This window comes from Ptychodera flava, chromosome 19, assembly GCF_041260155.1.
Source record: "Ptychodera flava strain L36383 chromosome 19, AS_Pfla_20210202, whole genome shotgun sequence".
In the NCBI taxonomy this organism is placed as follows: domain Eukaryota; kingdom Metazoa; phylum Hemichordata; class Enteropneusta; family Ptychoderidae; genus Ptychodera; species Ptychodera flava.
The window spans coordinates 17,199,129-17,217,878 of record NC_091946.1 but is presented as its reverse complement, the minus strand read 5'-3'; the positions used below and the strand labels follow the sequence as shown (position 1 = coordinate 17,217,878).

Below are 18,750 nucleotides of genomic sequence, written 5' to 3'. Positions count from 1 at the left end.
AATTTATCCCTTAATCTGACAATACACTATCGTTTCTTCATTCAACATATTGATATTTATGAAATAATTTAATTACAGCGAAACGACGTACGACATGACTATATCACAATCGCAGTGGCCATCTAACGCTTATTTGGTAAGTAAACATAACGTGCTCTTGAAAGGCCTGTGCGTTTACATTTTGTTACAGGTCAAAGATGAATCACATACGCGCACTGAAACTTTCATACATATACTAGCATCACTATCAATCAAAAAGTGAACTGTGAATTCGTGGTACATTACTGACACGAGTTACGTCTTTGCAAATGTAACCTCAACATCTTTATATGACACTCGTACTCGGAAATTTCGGTAATAATTCTTTATCTTCAAAACTTCAGAAGAATCTACTTAAAGTGGTACAGGTCAGTAACAAGAAAACCCGAAATATGCATAATTTGGAAAGTGCAAGGTAAGGCTTACGAATTTACTATATGTATACGTATGCATGTAAAGAGTGTAAGTATAAATATATTAGTATGTATGTATGAACAGATGCACACGTGTATTCATGGATACGGAGCGTAATTAAAGCAAACACTTAAATAGTTCGCACACTCTTACGTCAGGTCTAGTGACACTTTTCTATGTAAGATTCAGAGGATTCGAAAATAGGTTTATAGGATTTTAAGTTAAGACGCGAGAATACGAAAATAGGTTGTTAGGATCTGAAGTTATATGTTGCTTGAATCCGAACATAGGATGCCATTATTCGAATTAGGGAAGATAGGAATCGGAAGTTAGGCTGTGATGTTCAAAGCTGATTTAGAAGTTTCATGTTTCCGATTTTGATCAAGAATCTAGGGGGACTGCGCTCGAACATTAGGCTCTTCGTCGTAACCTGGCAATTACAGAGCCGTGTAGAGAATGCAATGAGCGCGCGTGCTGTGATTACTTTCTAACCTGTTTACATGACTGGCTTTTGGGTTCACACGTTATGCAGCCATACGTTGAAAGTTATTGCTATATTTGATGTCAAAATCGAATCGAGCATAATGCTGTAGCGTCCTCAAATAGCAGTGCCCCTAGCCTTTTGATAAAAGACGGGAACATGAAGCATCGAAATCAGCCATTGCAATAATTCTATTTAAGACCTAACGTCGGAAACCATCATGACTTCGAATTCAAGCGCTCCAACTTCGAATCTTGACAACCTACATTTTTCATTCTCGCTTCCTAACTTCGGGTCCTATTAATATCGTCTCCTCGCAACTTACCCTCTAATCCTCTTAACCTAACTTCGCAAAACGTGGACTAAACCTAAGAATCTGCGCGCTTAGTTTTTGGATTGATTACGCGTCAATCATTTATGAGCTTTTGGGTAGGATGGACACGGTTATTTTTGGCAACTCGAGTTTATAGGATGTCTTGCGAGAAAGAAACACATTGGCTATTTATCGCATGTACCAAGAACCACTCATTTTAAGAAGAAAACCATTTAGGTTGGATGTAAGGTAAATCTTCATTTTGCCCATATGGGGCAAAGCGTTGTGCGACCCCTGCACTAAAACATATGTCATCTATATTGTTATAGACTTTTCAGTCATTAATGGGTCTGATTAAAAGAAAACTCTAGGAAAACTCAGGATATTTTGACATCGGTTTCCTAGATATTCGCAGTAATTGTTGTTTCAAATCCCAGATATTATTACTTTGTACTTGAAAAATTATAAATATAAATGGAAAACAATTCAAGATATGCTGTCTAATCATTTACAAAGCGACGACTTACTCAGTCTGTCTGAGAAATACAATTTTTCTCTAATAGAGAAGGTTATCATAATCGATACAGATAAGTCCAAAGAGCGTTCTGGATTTGTCTCCAAGTGCCGAGACGACAACAAATTGTATATGTTAAATTGTCATCCAACCCATCACAACAAATGGTGTGACGCAACTTGATTATTATACGTAAGCACTTGCAGCAAATGGTAGACATTAAAATCTACCTATCTGATGAAACTCGAGTAATGCATGAAGGTATCAAACATATTTGGTGTGTTTTCATCTTTATTGCGATATTGCTCTGTAATCCTACATCGAGAACTTCACCCATCTGAGAAGATACGAGCAAGTTCTCGTATGTATCCCTGATTTTTATATTTAGTGAAAAAACATAAAAGTTGCGAAGGAGGGACTTACAGACATGTTGGACATTGTGTTTTCAGGGCTAATCTTGTCCGGTTGAAGGTTTACTTTGGAACTCTAAATTACGAGTTGACGTCAGAACTACCAGCTTACACGGTAAGAACTTCATTCATAAGTAGTTGAGATCTTTGTAGGGTAGGTTACTTGGGTACAGACTTGTGACTTTTGGCGTCATACAAAAAATTGTAGGTGTTTCGATGAACGCATATCTATGTCCGAGATTTGTGTGTGTTTTAAAGGGACAAAGTCGCCCATTTCCCACAGGGGGCTGTCTACATGTCCGTCCCCAGGGGTGGGTAGGTGTTTCGTTGTATCGCTAATAAAGATATATTCTACCAACCTTTGGTGTTTCGGTCTTAACTTAGCACTGCCCTTGACAATCTTACGTATACGTTTTATCAACATGCTGCGTCTATTATCTGATGAGTTTGAGTGCATAATTAGCCAAAGTAATCAAGGGTAAATTACTAATCTGTGGCGCTCTCACCAGATTATCACCGGATTAAATTGACAAAGTCAATAACGAACGCACCAGCAAGGTATAACTGAAGAAAGGGCTGAAACTCTCAAAAGCCGTGTTCACAGAAATCTACTTTACAATAAACATTTCCTAATTTTTCGAACGTCAACAGTTTTCTGACATGTTTAAACGGGGACAGGCAAATTTATGCCTTCGTCGGTTGCTTCTTTGAGCTGTAGGACGCTAATCGAAGCGGTGGAGTCAGTGTCCCGATGTGGTCCGTCAGACCGGAAGCCGGAACTACAAACCTTTAACCTTAGAAATGATCGATAGAGGTAAACAAATTAGCCAACATGCTTTGGGATCGAGGGTCAAGCTCATCGGTGTTTATAAACACGGACATGACAATCTATGTATTTTTGACTACAGCCGGTCATCGTTTGCGGGAAGAAACTCGCCGCTTGTAAACATAAAAACTGACTAGTCGGCAAAAGTATTTTCATGCCTTATATATGCTTATTCGTTTCCAGACGAGATGAAAGCTGCGAAGACACATTGGAAGCATAGTAATACTCAACCAGGTTGATCTATACGTTGGGGAGATATTGATGTCACAGTCTTGTCGAACGGAAAAACGGGGATGTTTAAGCCATAGCAAAGACGATAAATCAGTCAGCTGAATAAAACGAATTTTTTTGGACACCATATCTTTTTATGTCAGTTTTTGAACCCGCGTGAAACCCTGCGTAACAATGTAATAACTATATATAATCAAAATCTTTTGGACATATCTTTTTATGTCAACGTTTGGACACGCTTTAGAAATGCATGATATAGCATACTGTATATGTCTGACTGTCGGGGAAACACTTCTTGCGCCGCTGTCGGACTCAGTCGCGCGATCACGGTGTCTTTCCCCGTCTTTCCCTCGCACATTCGCTTTACCAAAAATGTGTTTTTTGTATAAAAACCGCAGCTTTACAGTTAAGGATGTTAGACTTCGAAGTTTATGCAATCCATCATCATATGGCCACTGGCTCGCCTTTACATGTTATGTGGGACTTTGCTCGGAGTTCACTACAATTTGACGTAGGCTTCGTCGACTGATAGAATGGAATAACAGAGATGTGTACATCGGACACAAATGCGAATGCACTGTTTTTTTTCGCCTCCGTCGGACTCAGTCGCTGTGTCTTTCCCTTGTACGTCAGCTTTCTCGAAAATGTGTTTTGTATAAAAACAACTTTACATTGAAGGATGTGATCCCTCGAAGTTAGTAATACACTTGTCGATTTGATATGCGAAGACACACTGACGACCAGTTATTTATTAGTTCTCAAACCTAGTGAAAATCATTCCGCGACACTAATCGATTATATGTCTTTTGGAGAATGTCCTAAGAACCTGACATGACCCTTGTTTGATGCGTTAGGTAGTTGAGTATAAGGATTGATAAAATAATGTTTCAAAATATACACAGATTCACGCGACTGCACTATCATATTCTTGGCAGCTCAATGACGTTTATGGCCGAGAGGGCGAGAGTCTCAGACCCAAGGGAGCATAAGCAGTATGCAGTACATTGCATGCTTTCCATGCAAAATCCGGCTTTGACTAATGTTCCCGTCCTGTTTCCGAGCATAACTTTCGAGCTGCGTAGCTAGTAATGTTGAGGTCAAGATATCTGAATCGTTCGTGTTCGAAATACTTCTTGATTTGCAGAGAGAACACTCGACCTTCTTGTTTGTGTAACTTAGCACATGGGGTCAATTGAAAAATTCAAAGCAAAATACCGCGGTGTATAACATTTGCAAGCATGTAGTCACCAACCCACAACACTGCTTGTACTGCAGAGCACATAATCGGTCGTATGTAAAACATGTCTTTTGTTATTTGAAAAAAAGACTAATACAAAAGTGTACGTATTGCAAGAACGCAGATGATAAACTGGACAAGTTGAAGGCGAACTCGAACGTCGAGTATCAAAAGTCTTTTCTGTTCTTGTTCTCGACTAACACGGAATTTTCGATATACCCGTGAAGTCTGATTCAGTTCGATGCGGTGTTAGACACGTCGACCAACGTGGTTTTTGCCGGGCCAGCATGCAGGAAGAGTATAAACACATCTCCGATACGTTACCAAGGTGTGTTGAACACATACCACGCATTCCTGGGAGGTCCTCCTTTCCGACCTGTTCGTTTACAAATGAATATTCAAGTTTGTTTTGCCTTCTGTTTGTTTATGAATACATGAATATAAAGTGTCCACTAGTTTTACGGACCAGCTCTGGACACGGCTTTTAAGAGTTTCAGCCCTTTCTTCAGTTATACCTTGCTGGTGCGTTCGTTATTGACTTTGTCATATTTAATCCGGTGATAATCTGGTGAGAGCGTCCACAGATTAGTAATTTACCCTTGATTACTTTGGCTAATTAGGCACTCAAACTCATCAGATAATAGACGCAGCATGTTGATAAAACGTATACGCAAGATTGTCAAGGGCAGTGCTAAGTTAAGACCGAAACACCAAAGGTTGGTAGAATATATCTTTATTAGCGATACAACGAAACACCTACCCACCCCTGGGGACGGACATGTAGACAGCCCCTGTGATTTCCCATGAATTGTGTTTGATACGAGATACAACTTATTTTGTTTGACATGTTAAAGGATACTGAATGAATAGGTGACAATGCATATATTCGACCCCGGTTTTAGACACATTAAATGAAACCAGTGCGAAAATGAATTAATGCTCATGACCACTAATTCATTTTCGCGATGGTTTCATGTATCGTGTCTAAAATCAGGGACGAATATATGCATGGTCATCCATTCATTCAGTATCTTTTCACATGTAAAACAATATAAGTAGTATCTCGTATCAAACAGAATTCATGAAAAATGGGCGACTTTGTCCCTTTAAATGTAACCAATCATCAGAGGAGAGAGAAATTGTATTTTTAATAACAACGTACCATTTGGTGAAGTTGTTTCACAGACTTTCTTAGAGCTTATTATTAAAGGACAATGACATTTTACAATATAACGTGACAAGTAACATATTTTATTCAACCCTTTCTCTTATAAAATTATAACATGCAGTGGGAAGATCTACTGAGCGATGTCGGCGGTACTCTCGGATTGTACGTTGGATTTTCAGTCATCACAGTCTGTGAATTCGTTACACTTATTATCAACTTGTGTGGAAAAGTACGTTTAAGCAGAAAACGACATGACTGTAAACAGCAAACGTAGGCAAGAAATCATAATGATTAAGGAGGGCGATGAACAGAAGGTCTTCTGAGCTGTCTGTTTAAGTACCATCTCAACCATCAAAGCTATGGTAGAGGGCAAACCAGAAGTACTAATACGGGACTTGTATTCAGTCGAGGCTGGCTAGCCCGATAATTATCATTATCCCGATAATTATCATTATATATAATATGTTAATAAATTAAGATACATTATTGGCTACATTGGTATCACAATGGGGTCACACTTTTCTCACATAGGAGGCACAGACAAGAAGTTTATACTGCCAGAAAATTACGAATATAAGGCATGATAACTTGAGATGTTTATAAATCTTCTGCAACTTAAGGTGAACTGTTAATGCAGAGCAAAAATTTCTTTTTTGTGAAAGTCTTCGTAACATTTTACTTACAGTTTGTAAAAATAGTATATATATACTTATTAGCCACCTTGGTGTATTACTTTAGGTATTGGACGGGGAGTTGGTACCCTCGTCAAGGAAGAAAAACAACTAATTATCCAATAGTTTAGGAAAAACTAAAACTTAACGAAATGCGACAAGCAAAGAGCGGTGATACAGTACCATTATGCTTACTAAAGCAGTTTATGATGAATCTTTATAAGCCACTCACAATATTTGACTATTTGTTCGACTGCGATAAAGTTTTTCTGATGTTGATATTATAGCTACTTAATTAGCCAAGGATTTGTAAATATATTATGCAAAGCCGTAGAGTTTTTAAACTATTTTTATGTATTTTAGAGTTGTATTTCTCTGTTTGTTGGGGGATGAGAGAGTCTTTGGTATATTTGAAGTAAGGTATTTGCCAAGTGTCCTCATGTAAATATCTTATAACGTGTCCCTATTTTCCAAATGCCAACCACTGCGTATCTTGATCAGTCCAAGGAACCTCTTTTTGCGAAAGTCTACCTTTTTAAATAGGGACGTGGAGAATGAAACATAAATAGGATGAATTGTATTCACACCAACTATATGCGAAAGTTGCGCCTTGGAATCAAGTAGTGCCCAGTGTACTTTCAGTATTCATTATTAAATGATTGTTGTTTATTAAAAACATGTCTATCAAATTTCGGCAATGCATCTCGGTTGGGGAATTCCAATGACGATTTTATAGGTAGATTTTCGCACTTCAAAACATACCTTTAGGGAAGGAGCGTTTGCTAGGCAGTGAATTTTCTTTCCTTTCATACGTATCCATGGTAACGTATGTAATGAGCAAAGTCGTAGTAATCATAGGAAGGGAAAGATTATTGTAATCAAGCACAAGATATCATTTTAACAAAGGAATTGACCATTGATATAGTGAGGTCTTTTTAGTTACGTGAAAGCAGTTGAGGCTAATGTATAACACTGTAAAAAAAAATGTCAATAGTTTTTTCTCTGGTGCTTCATTTTTAATTACTTGTTAGCTTTAATAATTGTACTTCACATTAAAGACAAGTAGGATTGCGATAAAGTGGTCGAATAATACCGATATTGAGGAGTTTGAATTTTGCACTGCTATGACTCTTTTCAACTGTATTTGTCGTTGTTGAAAGTTCTGAATCATTCTTCAAACATTAAAGTGGAGCAGTGCAATAGTGACAAAATGTTTGTACAGCAGAGCAATAATGGAATCACTGGGTCATGGAACCGGTGATTTAACTTTATTGTCTAAATAGAGACTTGTAGTTGTCAATATAAGGTATGTGACAGTTTATAACTAGAGTTCGTACTAGTTCATTTGTTTATGTTTTTCTGTGCGTTATATAACTGAGAGAATGTAGCTTTAGACTACATCCAGCCCTGCTGTGTTAATGTTGTAAGAACGCTGATACAGTGGATTAAAACAACGCCAATTTTGAGTGAAAGTAATTGCACTAAAATGAAAAAGAAAGTTGTTATTAAAGGTTGTCCAACAAGTCAAAACATCCCAAATAGAAAATTGTTATCAGAGGGTGAGACGTGAAATGAATTTTAAATATATGTGATATGTGACAGTGCTGTCACATGTTGACCCATTCATCATCTTCGTCTCTGCAAGGCAGAACGGAAAGAAAAATGGGTTATATTTGCGTGTTTGCTGTGGCAGAAAATTATCATATGTCAATGGCATACTTTGGAGATCACCACTGGTTGATTATTCCTAACAGTGACGTACAGTGCATGCTCAGTAACCAGATCTGTTGTTAACAACAACAATGATTAGCATATGTTGAAATTTTCATTGATAATTGTATTAACTATGAAACGCGTACATTTTAAAGAGGATTGCACTCATCGGTTCCCTGTTGCAGTAGTGCACCCGATGCTCTACTGCGGACTGGCAAACTTGTTGAGGTCACACAGTCTTTAAGCTATCGCTGAGTATTTCCGTCGTCTTGTGCTCTTTATTGTCAAGTAGGCAATCGCTTTCAACAGTGTTTGTGTTTTATCCGGTCATTTTACCAATTATGAAAGATGTGTGTAATTTGTCTCGCTTCTACGGTCTATGATTTCATTCAGTATGTTATCTCCGTGTGGTAAGACAACTCTGGTTGCAACCACTTTTATGGATTTGGATGCGCGTAAAAAATACGGTTGACACATAATTGCACAAACACTACCAATATTCTAGGTCTAATTACATTGTCGATATTTCAAAAGGAATCGAAAGAAAATGATTAATAGAGATGTATAGTAACATTTTATTAATGTGATGAAATTGGAACACCCCCTTCCGTAATGAAAGGTACCGAAAATTATTTTCACCACCTAAGGTCCAATCAAATTGCTGGTATCAAACATACCTCCAAATAAGCGGTACTGTGATACGCTGTTCCCAGTAAACTAAACTTGTTAATGTATCTCCCCAAGCCAGAGTTTGTTTCAGGTTCGCTCGCAAACAAACTATTTTGTCGGCTTACGCGATCGGTTTAGAACACAACATTGAAATACTATGGAACGATACAGAAGTTTTGTCACACCAGTTTTGTATCGTGCCTCCTGGCTATACGGAAGAGGCACTGGCAGAGTGAATGGTAGAGAAAACGACAGGTGCGTACAATTCAAAATTGGTAGCAGAAAGCCCGTTAGATGCAACAATATGGTAAAAGGGTAAACAATGAGAAGTTATCCTCATTTTTTATAGTGATGATAACCTCAATAAGGGATTTTCCAAAATTATTTTAAGAATTTTAGGTGTTTTCTTCTTAGCGCTGTCCTAGAGGAGCGGACGGGAATTCACGGTGAAATTTATTAGAATAATGATGTTTACCGAAAATTGCAATGCATGTTCCATTTGTCATTAACACGTAAAAAACTGTGATTATATTTAATCTTATAGAAGCTCTAAGAGACCCCAATTATTTAATAAACATATTTTAAATATTCTTTTGCGCCAAATATAGCTTCAATTCAATTCAATAAAAAATGTTGGCAACGTCACGGTCTTTGACGAGCATATTTAACGTCCGAATTGTATAATCTAACTGCTGCCTTGAAAAATGTAGACTTCAAAAGGCGTTGCGACAGTCCCGATATGATTGTATTTGCAAAGAACGCATTATAAAAGAAAGTCTGACCGTTGCCTTATTTTCCGTCGATGCATTGTGCTAACTCTACTTTTCGTAACATTACAGAGGCACTCCCACTTGGTAACATTTTTAAAACATATTTTTTTAATGCCAACGGTCGATATTTGACTTGGCGACTCAGCGCGGTTCGAGAGATATCGATAAAAACATGTCATTTCCCGAGCGTACTTTTCACATCCCGAAGTTTTACGATCGTTTATGGTTATGACCCGAAATCCCCCGAAAGTGTGTTGTTGTGCTGATTGACGATATTCTAAGGAGTCCAAAAACGTTCGAATGACGCAATTAATTTACCTCCTACTGCGATGACTTTATATACATCATTATCAATGCCTTTACCTCTGGTAATTCTTTTTTAAAACTTCTCCTTAGTTTTTGTCGTTTTCATTATTCTCAATCAGTTGTATTAAATTTTAAACAATACCACATAGATATCAGTTTTTACGTGTAAAATATTAGTTGCCTCTGATGACTACATTTTGTCGTCTGCCACACAGTTACGCGTGGTTCGATACATAGCGGCCGCCGCGTGTGGTATGCGTGCATACCACGCAGCGGCCACTATGCATACTATGTATCAACCGCACCTATCTGTGTTAGTCACCTATGCGAATTCTGGTGGAATCAGCAAACTTTGTTTTTCGATTTTTTTTGGCCGAGTCAGTAGGACTCGGCTTTCTCCCATGGGACATGACCGCTCACCGACGCGAGTGGTACTGCTGTGGCGTACAGCAGCGTCAGCGTAGACTCGTACTCCATATCTTAGTTGACAATGGCCCCAGTGCCAAACGTTCTATGTTCGGAAGCTGAATTCAGGTTGGCCACCGGAATTCAAACTTTAACTTTTTGAGGACATGTTTTTATCGATATCTCGCGATCCGCGCGCAGTCGCCATGTAAAATATCGACCGTTGGCATTAAAAAAAATGTGTTTTAAAAATATTACCAAGTGGGAGTGCCTCTTTAATATCAATGACCAGATCATCTTTCTGTTATAAATTTTTGTTCATAACCCTAGTTTGTTGTTGACTTTAAGTGTTAGTGTTAGGACACTCTTGTATTGGTCGAATGTTGTAGTCAATATGTGATTTACAGGAGCTGTTGTTTTCTGACCACTCGATTGCCACAATCCGCATCGGGCGGCTAATCTGACGATGTACTAAAATAGTCTATGACATCATTTCAAAAGTTTTTATTTTTACCAGTCAAAAACTCAGTTAGGGGACTATGGATTGCATATGTGTCAGTTCGGAAAGATGTGTGCGAAAGGCGAAATTGGACTCCTTTTTCTTGCCTGGTGATCAGGGGGCCACTTCGCACCCGAGCCAGGCAGCGGTATTTGCATATTGACCAATAGGTACAATTGACGTCATTTGTTCCACGCAATTGACACGAAAGTGTACTTAGCGGTCCTTGCATAAATTAGACCACAAACAAAGTCAGCTATATAAACAGTACTCACAGACGCCCAGTGAACACTGGCACAGACAAACATAGGCAGACTTGCAACTGGTATTGTTTAAGACTTGAAGCGGTTACGTAACCCATCCATGTTCGCCTCGCCTCAGGTTGCTCTCGCCTCTCTTTTCCGAAGAGTGCCGGCCATGCATCCTTCGGTAATTTTCGGATTTTCGTCAATTGTTAAGCGAAAGTATGTTCGGCAAAGTTTGTGTTGTTGTTGTCGTGTGGTGCTGAGCGGAATTGACGTGCTGGCGAAAACGGGAGTGTTTTGAGCTTCAGGGAAGTGAGTTTTAACGTTTTAAAAATTCCTCTCATATTTTTATGAATATAGAATGAGTGTGTTTGAACCAAATTCGAAAGTTTTTATCGATACTGTCTTGTTTTACTCAATTGTTTACTGTCAGTCATACCGTCTTTTACACGTGCTTCAAGGAATTACATGTTTATGAAACTGCTGGCGTGTTATGTTTTGATTGGCGTGAAGCAGTGTTTCTGGCCTGAGAGCTCACAAAGTAACTATGGTTGCTACGCGACTGGCAGTACGATGCCATCTCGTCGTATTTTTCGCATAATCTCGAGCATTTCCGTGCATTTCCAGAGCAAACGAATTCTGCAAAAAGTGATGCGTTCGCACAAACAAAGCCTCCGAAAAGTATAACATCTTTGAAGCTCATTTAAATATGAAATGCCAATAGTCTACCGAGACGACCATGGAACAAAAGGCATGCCGCGTTTCCAGTCTGTTTATATTTGTCTGTGACACTGGTAAGGAAGCCACAGCGGCGGTCGACTGAGCTAAAGGGACTTTTCAAATTGCTCAAGCGATTTCGAGGTGTATTGGTTTGAAGGTGCATAGGCATATCAATTTGAATCCTAGGCATCCGGGACGAGTGGCTCCTTATCAGAGTCGAAATCTGACTGTGAAGGACAAAGCGCGAGTGAATCTAGTAATAGAATGCTCGGGACAGATTGGAAAGTTCGATGAGGCCAAGTTCTACATGTTTGTATTAAAGAAGACAGTATCAGTCTTAGTTTGAACATTTCACGGTTGATTTTATTTTATAAAACAATGGAGCGATCCCGCGCAAGTGTTTCCGTTCAATGAGTAAAACACGTGCATCGCATGTTGAAGCTGCAGTATAGTAGCGCGAGGTTTGCCTTGGTATTAGGGTTGGATGTCGACCTTTGACAGAACTATCATTTTATTGGAGAATGAGAAAATGGTGCAATCATCCCATGTTCCCGTGCATTTCCAGAGCAAACGAATTCTGCAAAAAGTGATGCGTTCGGCCTATTCTGTACATGTTTGGAATGAAGAAAAACAAAGAAAGCTTGTCGCCGCATTGTGTGGTTGCTATTTTGAATTGCCATAATTTTGAATCGCCGTCTTCGCGACTGTAAAGATACGAGAAGCTTCCGGCCGCATAATTTTTTCTCGATGAATGAGGATGTCACATCGACTGTTATCCTTCATGTAATGTTCATTTTCCATATTTGGCGAGAAAGTAGTTATAGCTTATACTCTAGTACACTTTATCAGACAGCCTGACAGATCATTTTAATTTACTCGGTCGGCGCGGCGATTGGCCCTACGCATATCATGTGACGCCCCGCGACACAGTTGGTGATCTCGTGAAAAGACCAAGGTTTGGATCTGAATTGTTTGACACGACAATGTCACTAAAAGCAAAGTAAATCGTTTAGGCTCTACAATGTTCGCCGGGTGTCACGTTCTGAGCAAAGGAAGCCCTGGCCTCACACCCATTCATTGATAGGTATTGAAGTGATGCAGGACATATTGTATCAGAAAAACAACCCAACGCTACTCTGGGTTTTAAAACTCGTTAATGTTCGGAGGCTGAGAATGTACCGACACCGTTGGTCATTATCACCGGTTACTATTGATTGAAACACATGATTTCGTTAGAACAGGTGGCCAAAAGAAGAGAGGCAGAACATGTGAACGTTTTAGATCGATGCCGTAAATAGAATAATCTGTGAGGGTAGGGTGAAAAGTGTTGAGCTTAACTATGAAGTCCTACTGGAATGAGTTTCTATGCTATTTATTTTCAACGTCCCCCTTGCGGTCCATACTTTTCTGCCAGCTGTACATGCTGCAGCGTTTGGATCCCTGTATTGTAGAGGAATTCATCTTGGTCGTCGGACACGTCCTGAACGGCGGATATGACGTCATCATCATCGTCAAATGCTTTCCAGCTAACTGTATCTTCATTTTGGGGAAGAGATGAAAGTCTGAGGGTGCTAGGTCAGGAGAATATAATGGGTGTGAAACGAGTTTGAAGCCGCAGTCACACACTGTTGCCATGGCAATGACTGCCTTGTGGGTTGGAACATTGTCCTGATCCCGTAACTGCCTCAATAGGATAGAATAGTACTCTCCATTGATAGTTTGTTCCTTTTCTAGGTTGTCATCTGAAGAGATGAAATAAATGCAAACCAAGCTTCATCGATCCGGTATCGCTCCTTCATAGTTTGGCTCTAAACATATCATCCAACCGTCGTACAAAATAAAAAACTTATATTGTTGCTGCAGGCAAAAAAAAATACTTTTGTATTGTGTGACAAATGCCAAATTTCTTTCGAACGAATGATAGTGACACGCCAGTGATTTAGGTGATATGAGCCTCGATAGTGAAATACTGAAACTTTTGCTCAAGATACATCATGGTGACGGCAAAAATTTTGAAATCGAATTCAGGCAAGGGGGACCGTAAAATTAAGAAAATGAATTGAAATAGTTTAAAACACTCATACATCTGTTGAAATAATTGATTTTACCATACGTTCGCCCGGGCATTCCCGGAAGTGATTACGCCTCATAAGAGCGGAATTCTCTGCTCATGGCACATTCCATGACTGTGACAGCGGTCAACACTTGATCTTGTAAAACAGCTGAATTTACTAAAACTCAGACAACTACCACAAGTTGTCTAATGGTCATAATAAATGTAAAATGTGCTATACTTTATTATGACGTTTTTCTTGATCTCCCTCGAGGATACATATTTCCGATTGCCCATACATTTATCGCAGCGAAGAATCAACCAGTATAGCTCTACTTGGTATTGCCCCTGCCGACCACGCAAACATACACAATCAGGAGCGAAACAAGTCTTATTTTGCTGTAATATATTGAATACAATAATTGTCAATTTTGGCTGCTTTTCACTTTGCACTGCTTATATCCGTGTACACAAAGTAAACAAAAGATGATTTTTTCTCAGTATTTTACAAGTACGTCACCGCTTGTGTATGCATTGCTCCGCACTACGATTACATACTACGTAAGTAGTTGGCTTCATACTGTGTGGATTGATATGCCGTGTGATCACACTCAGTTCCCCTGCGATAGATATGTTTTCACTTTGTTTTTAGTAAAGCATAGCTGATCCTATACAAGTCCAATCTCAAGGGTGTACTTCGAACAGCAAAATCCTGATTAGCACATAGGGGATGCTTTTGCAGATACTTGTGTTTCCTGTGTCCACTTTCAAACTGTTCGCTCTGGGCAAATCATGCATTATTAATACACGTGGTAAATTGGTCAAGTTTGTCATAAATAAGGACAATCCACCACGTCAAAATGAGTTCATGAACATGTTTGAATTCCCGCTTTCTGTAGAGCGTAAGTCACCATTTTATTGCCTTAAAAAGTTAATGGCAATTCAGATCGCCATTAAGCATGACATTCGCTTTGTAGCTCATGTCTTCTGTTTTGTCGTTATGTGTTACAAACGAGTACTGCTAGTAGTTATCCTCTAGAGCCATTCATATTCTGAATAATCGCAATCATACCAATCCATAATCCAATAACACAAGGTCAAAATTTGTAAGACAATAGTTGTAAACAGACACAAAACAGCACAGAACAGACAGTAAATAGACGGTACACAAACAAAGTCAAATTCATGAAAGAAAGATATATGGACCTCTGGCCAAAAGACCAAGAAGTGATGTCAGGTGTTTCGAAAATAGTAAGCGCATCCTGCCCCACATGTGGCACCCGCCATATATCAATCTGTAAGTCAGATAGTTAGTGGTCACTAACTAAGGCCCCATGTCACCGATGCCATCAGTGATCATTTGTCGAATGGAGATATTGTATTTATCTACCAGCTGCTTCTGCTGTTTTCTTTAAATGGTCGTAAGGTAATGAATTGCGAATGTAAAATCGCCTAAACGGATTTTTGAACTCTAAGGAATAAACTTTCTTGACATTTAACAGAAAACAAACGGTACAATATATCACGCCTTAAACCTAGAATTAAACAACAAGGATGATCACTGTTTATCAAATCCATTGAACTGACTTTCTATGAGCAAATTAAGTACAACCATTTACCGAGTTTTTTACGACACCATACTGATTACCCCGTGACATGAAATTTCGACAACATTGCTACTTCCTCAAGCAAATAAAAAAAAGACCAATTACGATTCATCTGGCATCAGTGAATCCATGTAAATACGACTATGAGTATGGGCGAGTCAAATATAAATTATTAAGTATCTTCGAGATTAAATTCATTCATGTTGAAAGAGACTCATTATCCCAATAGATAGGCAATTTGTTAAGTACTACCAGGACTTTGACTACGTTCACTATAGGGAAAAAGTGCGTGACTAGAGCGAGAAACTGGCGCTTTCTTGCAATTGGTGAGAATCTGTTCTTATTCTCACCGCTGTCGGTGGGACAATTTTAATCTCCACTGGAGATTGGTGAGAAATGCACTCCTTGGCGAGAATCAAGTGTGAGAACAAATTCTCACCGGTGAGAATGGAAATTCTCACTAAGTACAGCGAAAATTGAAATTCACTGGCGAGAATCATCAAGACTCGCCGTTCATTGGCGAGAATCATAAAGACTCCAAAAGGCGAGTCTTGATGATTCTCGCCAGTGAATTTCAATTCTCGCTGTACTTAGTGAGAATTTCCATTCTCACCGGTGAGAATTTGTTCTCATACTTGATATTCGCCAAGGAGTGCATTTCCCTCCAATCTCCAGTGGAGATTAAAATTTTCTCACCCACAGCGGTGAGAATAAGAACAGATTCTCACCGATTGCGAGAAAGCGTCAGTTTCTCGCTCTAGTCACGCACTTTTTCTCTATAGTGGTTGTAGCCGCGAGTTCATCTTTCAAAAAGCCACATTAACTTTACTTTTGCTGCATTTTCCTGCATATTTTTTCTTCTCTTATTATACGATTTCTTGATCTTGTCCATATATATCATGCAGTAATGACTCGAGCTAAACAAGTTCACATGACCTGTATTTGTATATTGGCTAATGGTTTCGTCTACAACTGAATTCTTGTCCGGATGGAAATTAATTTGTCAACGATAATGTTGCATGTTTTTATATACTCATTTTGACGCGGTCTTTTGCCCACATTTAGTCCCAACTCGGCTAATCCACCATTTTTATTAATAATGCACTATTTGCCCGGTGCAAACAGTTTGAGGTTCGACACGATAGAATACACCAGGGTCTGAAAACGCATCCCTTTGGTTATAATCGGGATTTCGCGGTCCTTAGTAACTTTACACATCTAATGTAACCCATTAACTAAGAGATGAGGGGAGATTGGACTTGTAAGATCACAGGCGACCCATTAAGTATAACTGAGTTTTTCAGTTTTCTCTATCATTTTCTCTTCTTTCTTCATGCTCTGAATGATCGGAATAAATAAAATAAATGGTTTATATAACCTAACCTAGCCTCTGTGACTCTTTATTTATTTTACACTCCATTACAAGGACGTATATCTCTCATACACACATGTTGTGATTAATTAGTCAACACAACTAATTATGCTAATCCGTGGACTTATCAGGGATTTTACGGGTTAGTCAACATCGCGAAAGATAGGAATGGTTACTAAAACGGGAAGGTAAGAAGCTCTCCTGAAATGTGTCCAGAAATTACCAAATTGCGGCCGGTCATGACCATTTATCCAAAATCTACTGCAGCCAATATATTTCGATGGCCGAGGAAAGCCAGCTACTCTAATTTCAAGCGTGTATATGGTCGCGAACAGTGCAAACCCTACCAGTGCCTTGCCTGCAGCTCATGGCATGAGGACGTCCGTAAAGCAGGAAGTCGGAAGTTGAAACCTTTGACCTTTACGTTGTTTAGATGTGGGCAAACTTGTAAACATTTTTCCCAGGGACAAGTCTGATTTTGACTAGGGTCAAAGTTCGTGTGGTTAGCGTGGTTCTCTCAATGGGGTCCAGACACTTCGCACCAAAACCAGTTCGCCCCACACAACTTCGCCCCAAAACCATTTCGCACCAAAACCACCTCGTCCCAAGTACTACCTCGTCCAAAGCCACTTCGCCCCAAGTACCACCTCGTACTAAAACCACTTTGCCCAAAGTATTATACCATTAACTCGTCCTAAAACAACGATGCCACGATGTATCATAACGTTGATTTTACATGCAACTTATTTTGGCTACCACGGAAACATTTATTGATGCATGAAACCATAAACAGTAGACTAAGAAAGAAGAAACACGCAAACTACTCAATGCTACAACTCGGGTGCCGTGCGCGGAATCGCACTATGTCATTTTCTCGAAATGTGTACAATTTCAAGATTTCACTGTGTCCTGGGATGATAGAAAGGTGATGGAAACTTCGATAGCAGTTGTTGGTTATTTTCAGCTTTACCGGGTGGCGATAAATTTGGGGCAAAGTGGCATTGTTTTGGGGGCGAAATGGTTTTGGGCGACGTGACTTTTGGGGCGAAGTGGTTTTGGTACGAGGTTGTTTTGGTGCGAAGTGGTTTTGGTGCGAAATGGTACGGGACGAGATGGTATGGTGCGAAGTGGTTTTGGTGCGAAGTGTCTGGGAACCCTCTCAATCGGGTGGTGTTGTAATAAGGTTTTGTCTGCCCACCGTCCGTGGGTGGAGGGACGGTGGTCTGCCTTTCAGTTAAGCTGTGCGTTCTCGATAATTTTGCTGCATTTTTTCTCACAAACATTGGAAATTCGTTTAAGATTTAAGAAACATTAATTTTATATGAGGAATATTCTAGCTCGTATCCTCGAATTAAATCAGCCGATTTTCTTTGATACAGTTTTTTTATATGGTTTGGAGAACTCTTTGTGGCGGCGGCGTCAGATATTAATGAGACAACAACATTTCGTTCATGTAAGGAAATCATATAGCAAGTTCTTCTTGCGCTGTTGCAAACTCTACGAAATATTATGATATCAAAGATGTTTTCCATGATAGTTTACAAGGTTTCTTGTCTAAATTCGAGGAAATCATCAAGAATATCTAAAAAATACTACACGTAATTATGACTACATTTTGTATGTGTAGAGGTATTGTTTACCGTTCCTAACGTATGTTCTACACGTACGCGACGTATGTTTATCACTGATCAGCTGAATTACGTGTAACTAAACTTCTCCATAACGATATGTTACCGGCAGACATGGAGATGATAGCGAGTAAATAGAAATGACGGTGACTGGTTTACAAAATTATAGTGCTGGTAAAAATTCTCAGTGGCCGACATCATCGGTGATGTCAGTTTGTGTTTCGATGTTGCGAGGTCACCGCTCAGGTGACTTTAGTGACGGGCTGCACTGAGCCTCGTCAATTGCTTGTACGCCAGAAAAAGAACGGTCTGCGAGTAGTCATGTCGGAAAATGCTGGAAAAAACGGCGATAGTTTGGTGATTTTTGAGCGGATTTCTGGTAGTGGTAGGCCCCTGATAACCATGTTGTCGACGAGTGTTGGCAATTTGGGTGGAAAATTTTCGAAATATCGACAAAGT

At 39.4% G+C, this 18,750-nt stretch overlaps 1 long non-coding RNA gene across 1 annotated transcript; it reads left to right on the top strand.

Moving 5' to 3' along the window:
* The first annotated feature begins 382 nt into the window (after window positions 1–382).
* On the top strand, window positions 383–7,830 carry LOC139118251 (uncharacterized). Its single transcript, XR_011548650.1, has 3 exons — window positions 383–454; window positions 2,211–2,286; window positions 5,755–7,830. It is a non-coding gene; the product is annotated as an uncharacterized lncRNA (long non-coding RNA).
* The last annotated feature ends 10,920 nt before the right edge of the window (window positions 7,831–18,750 follow it).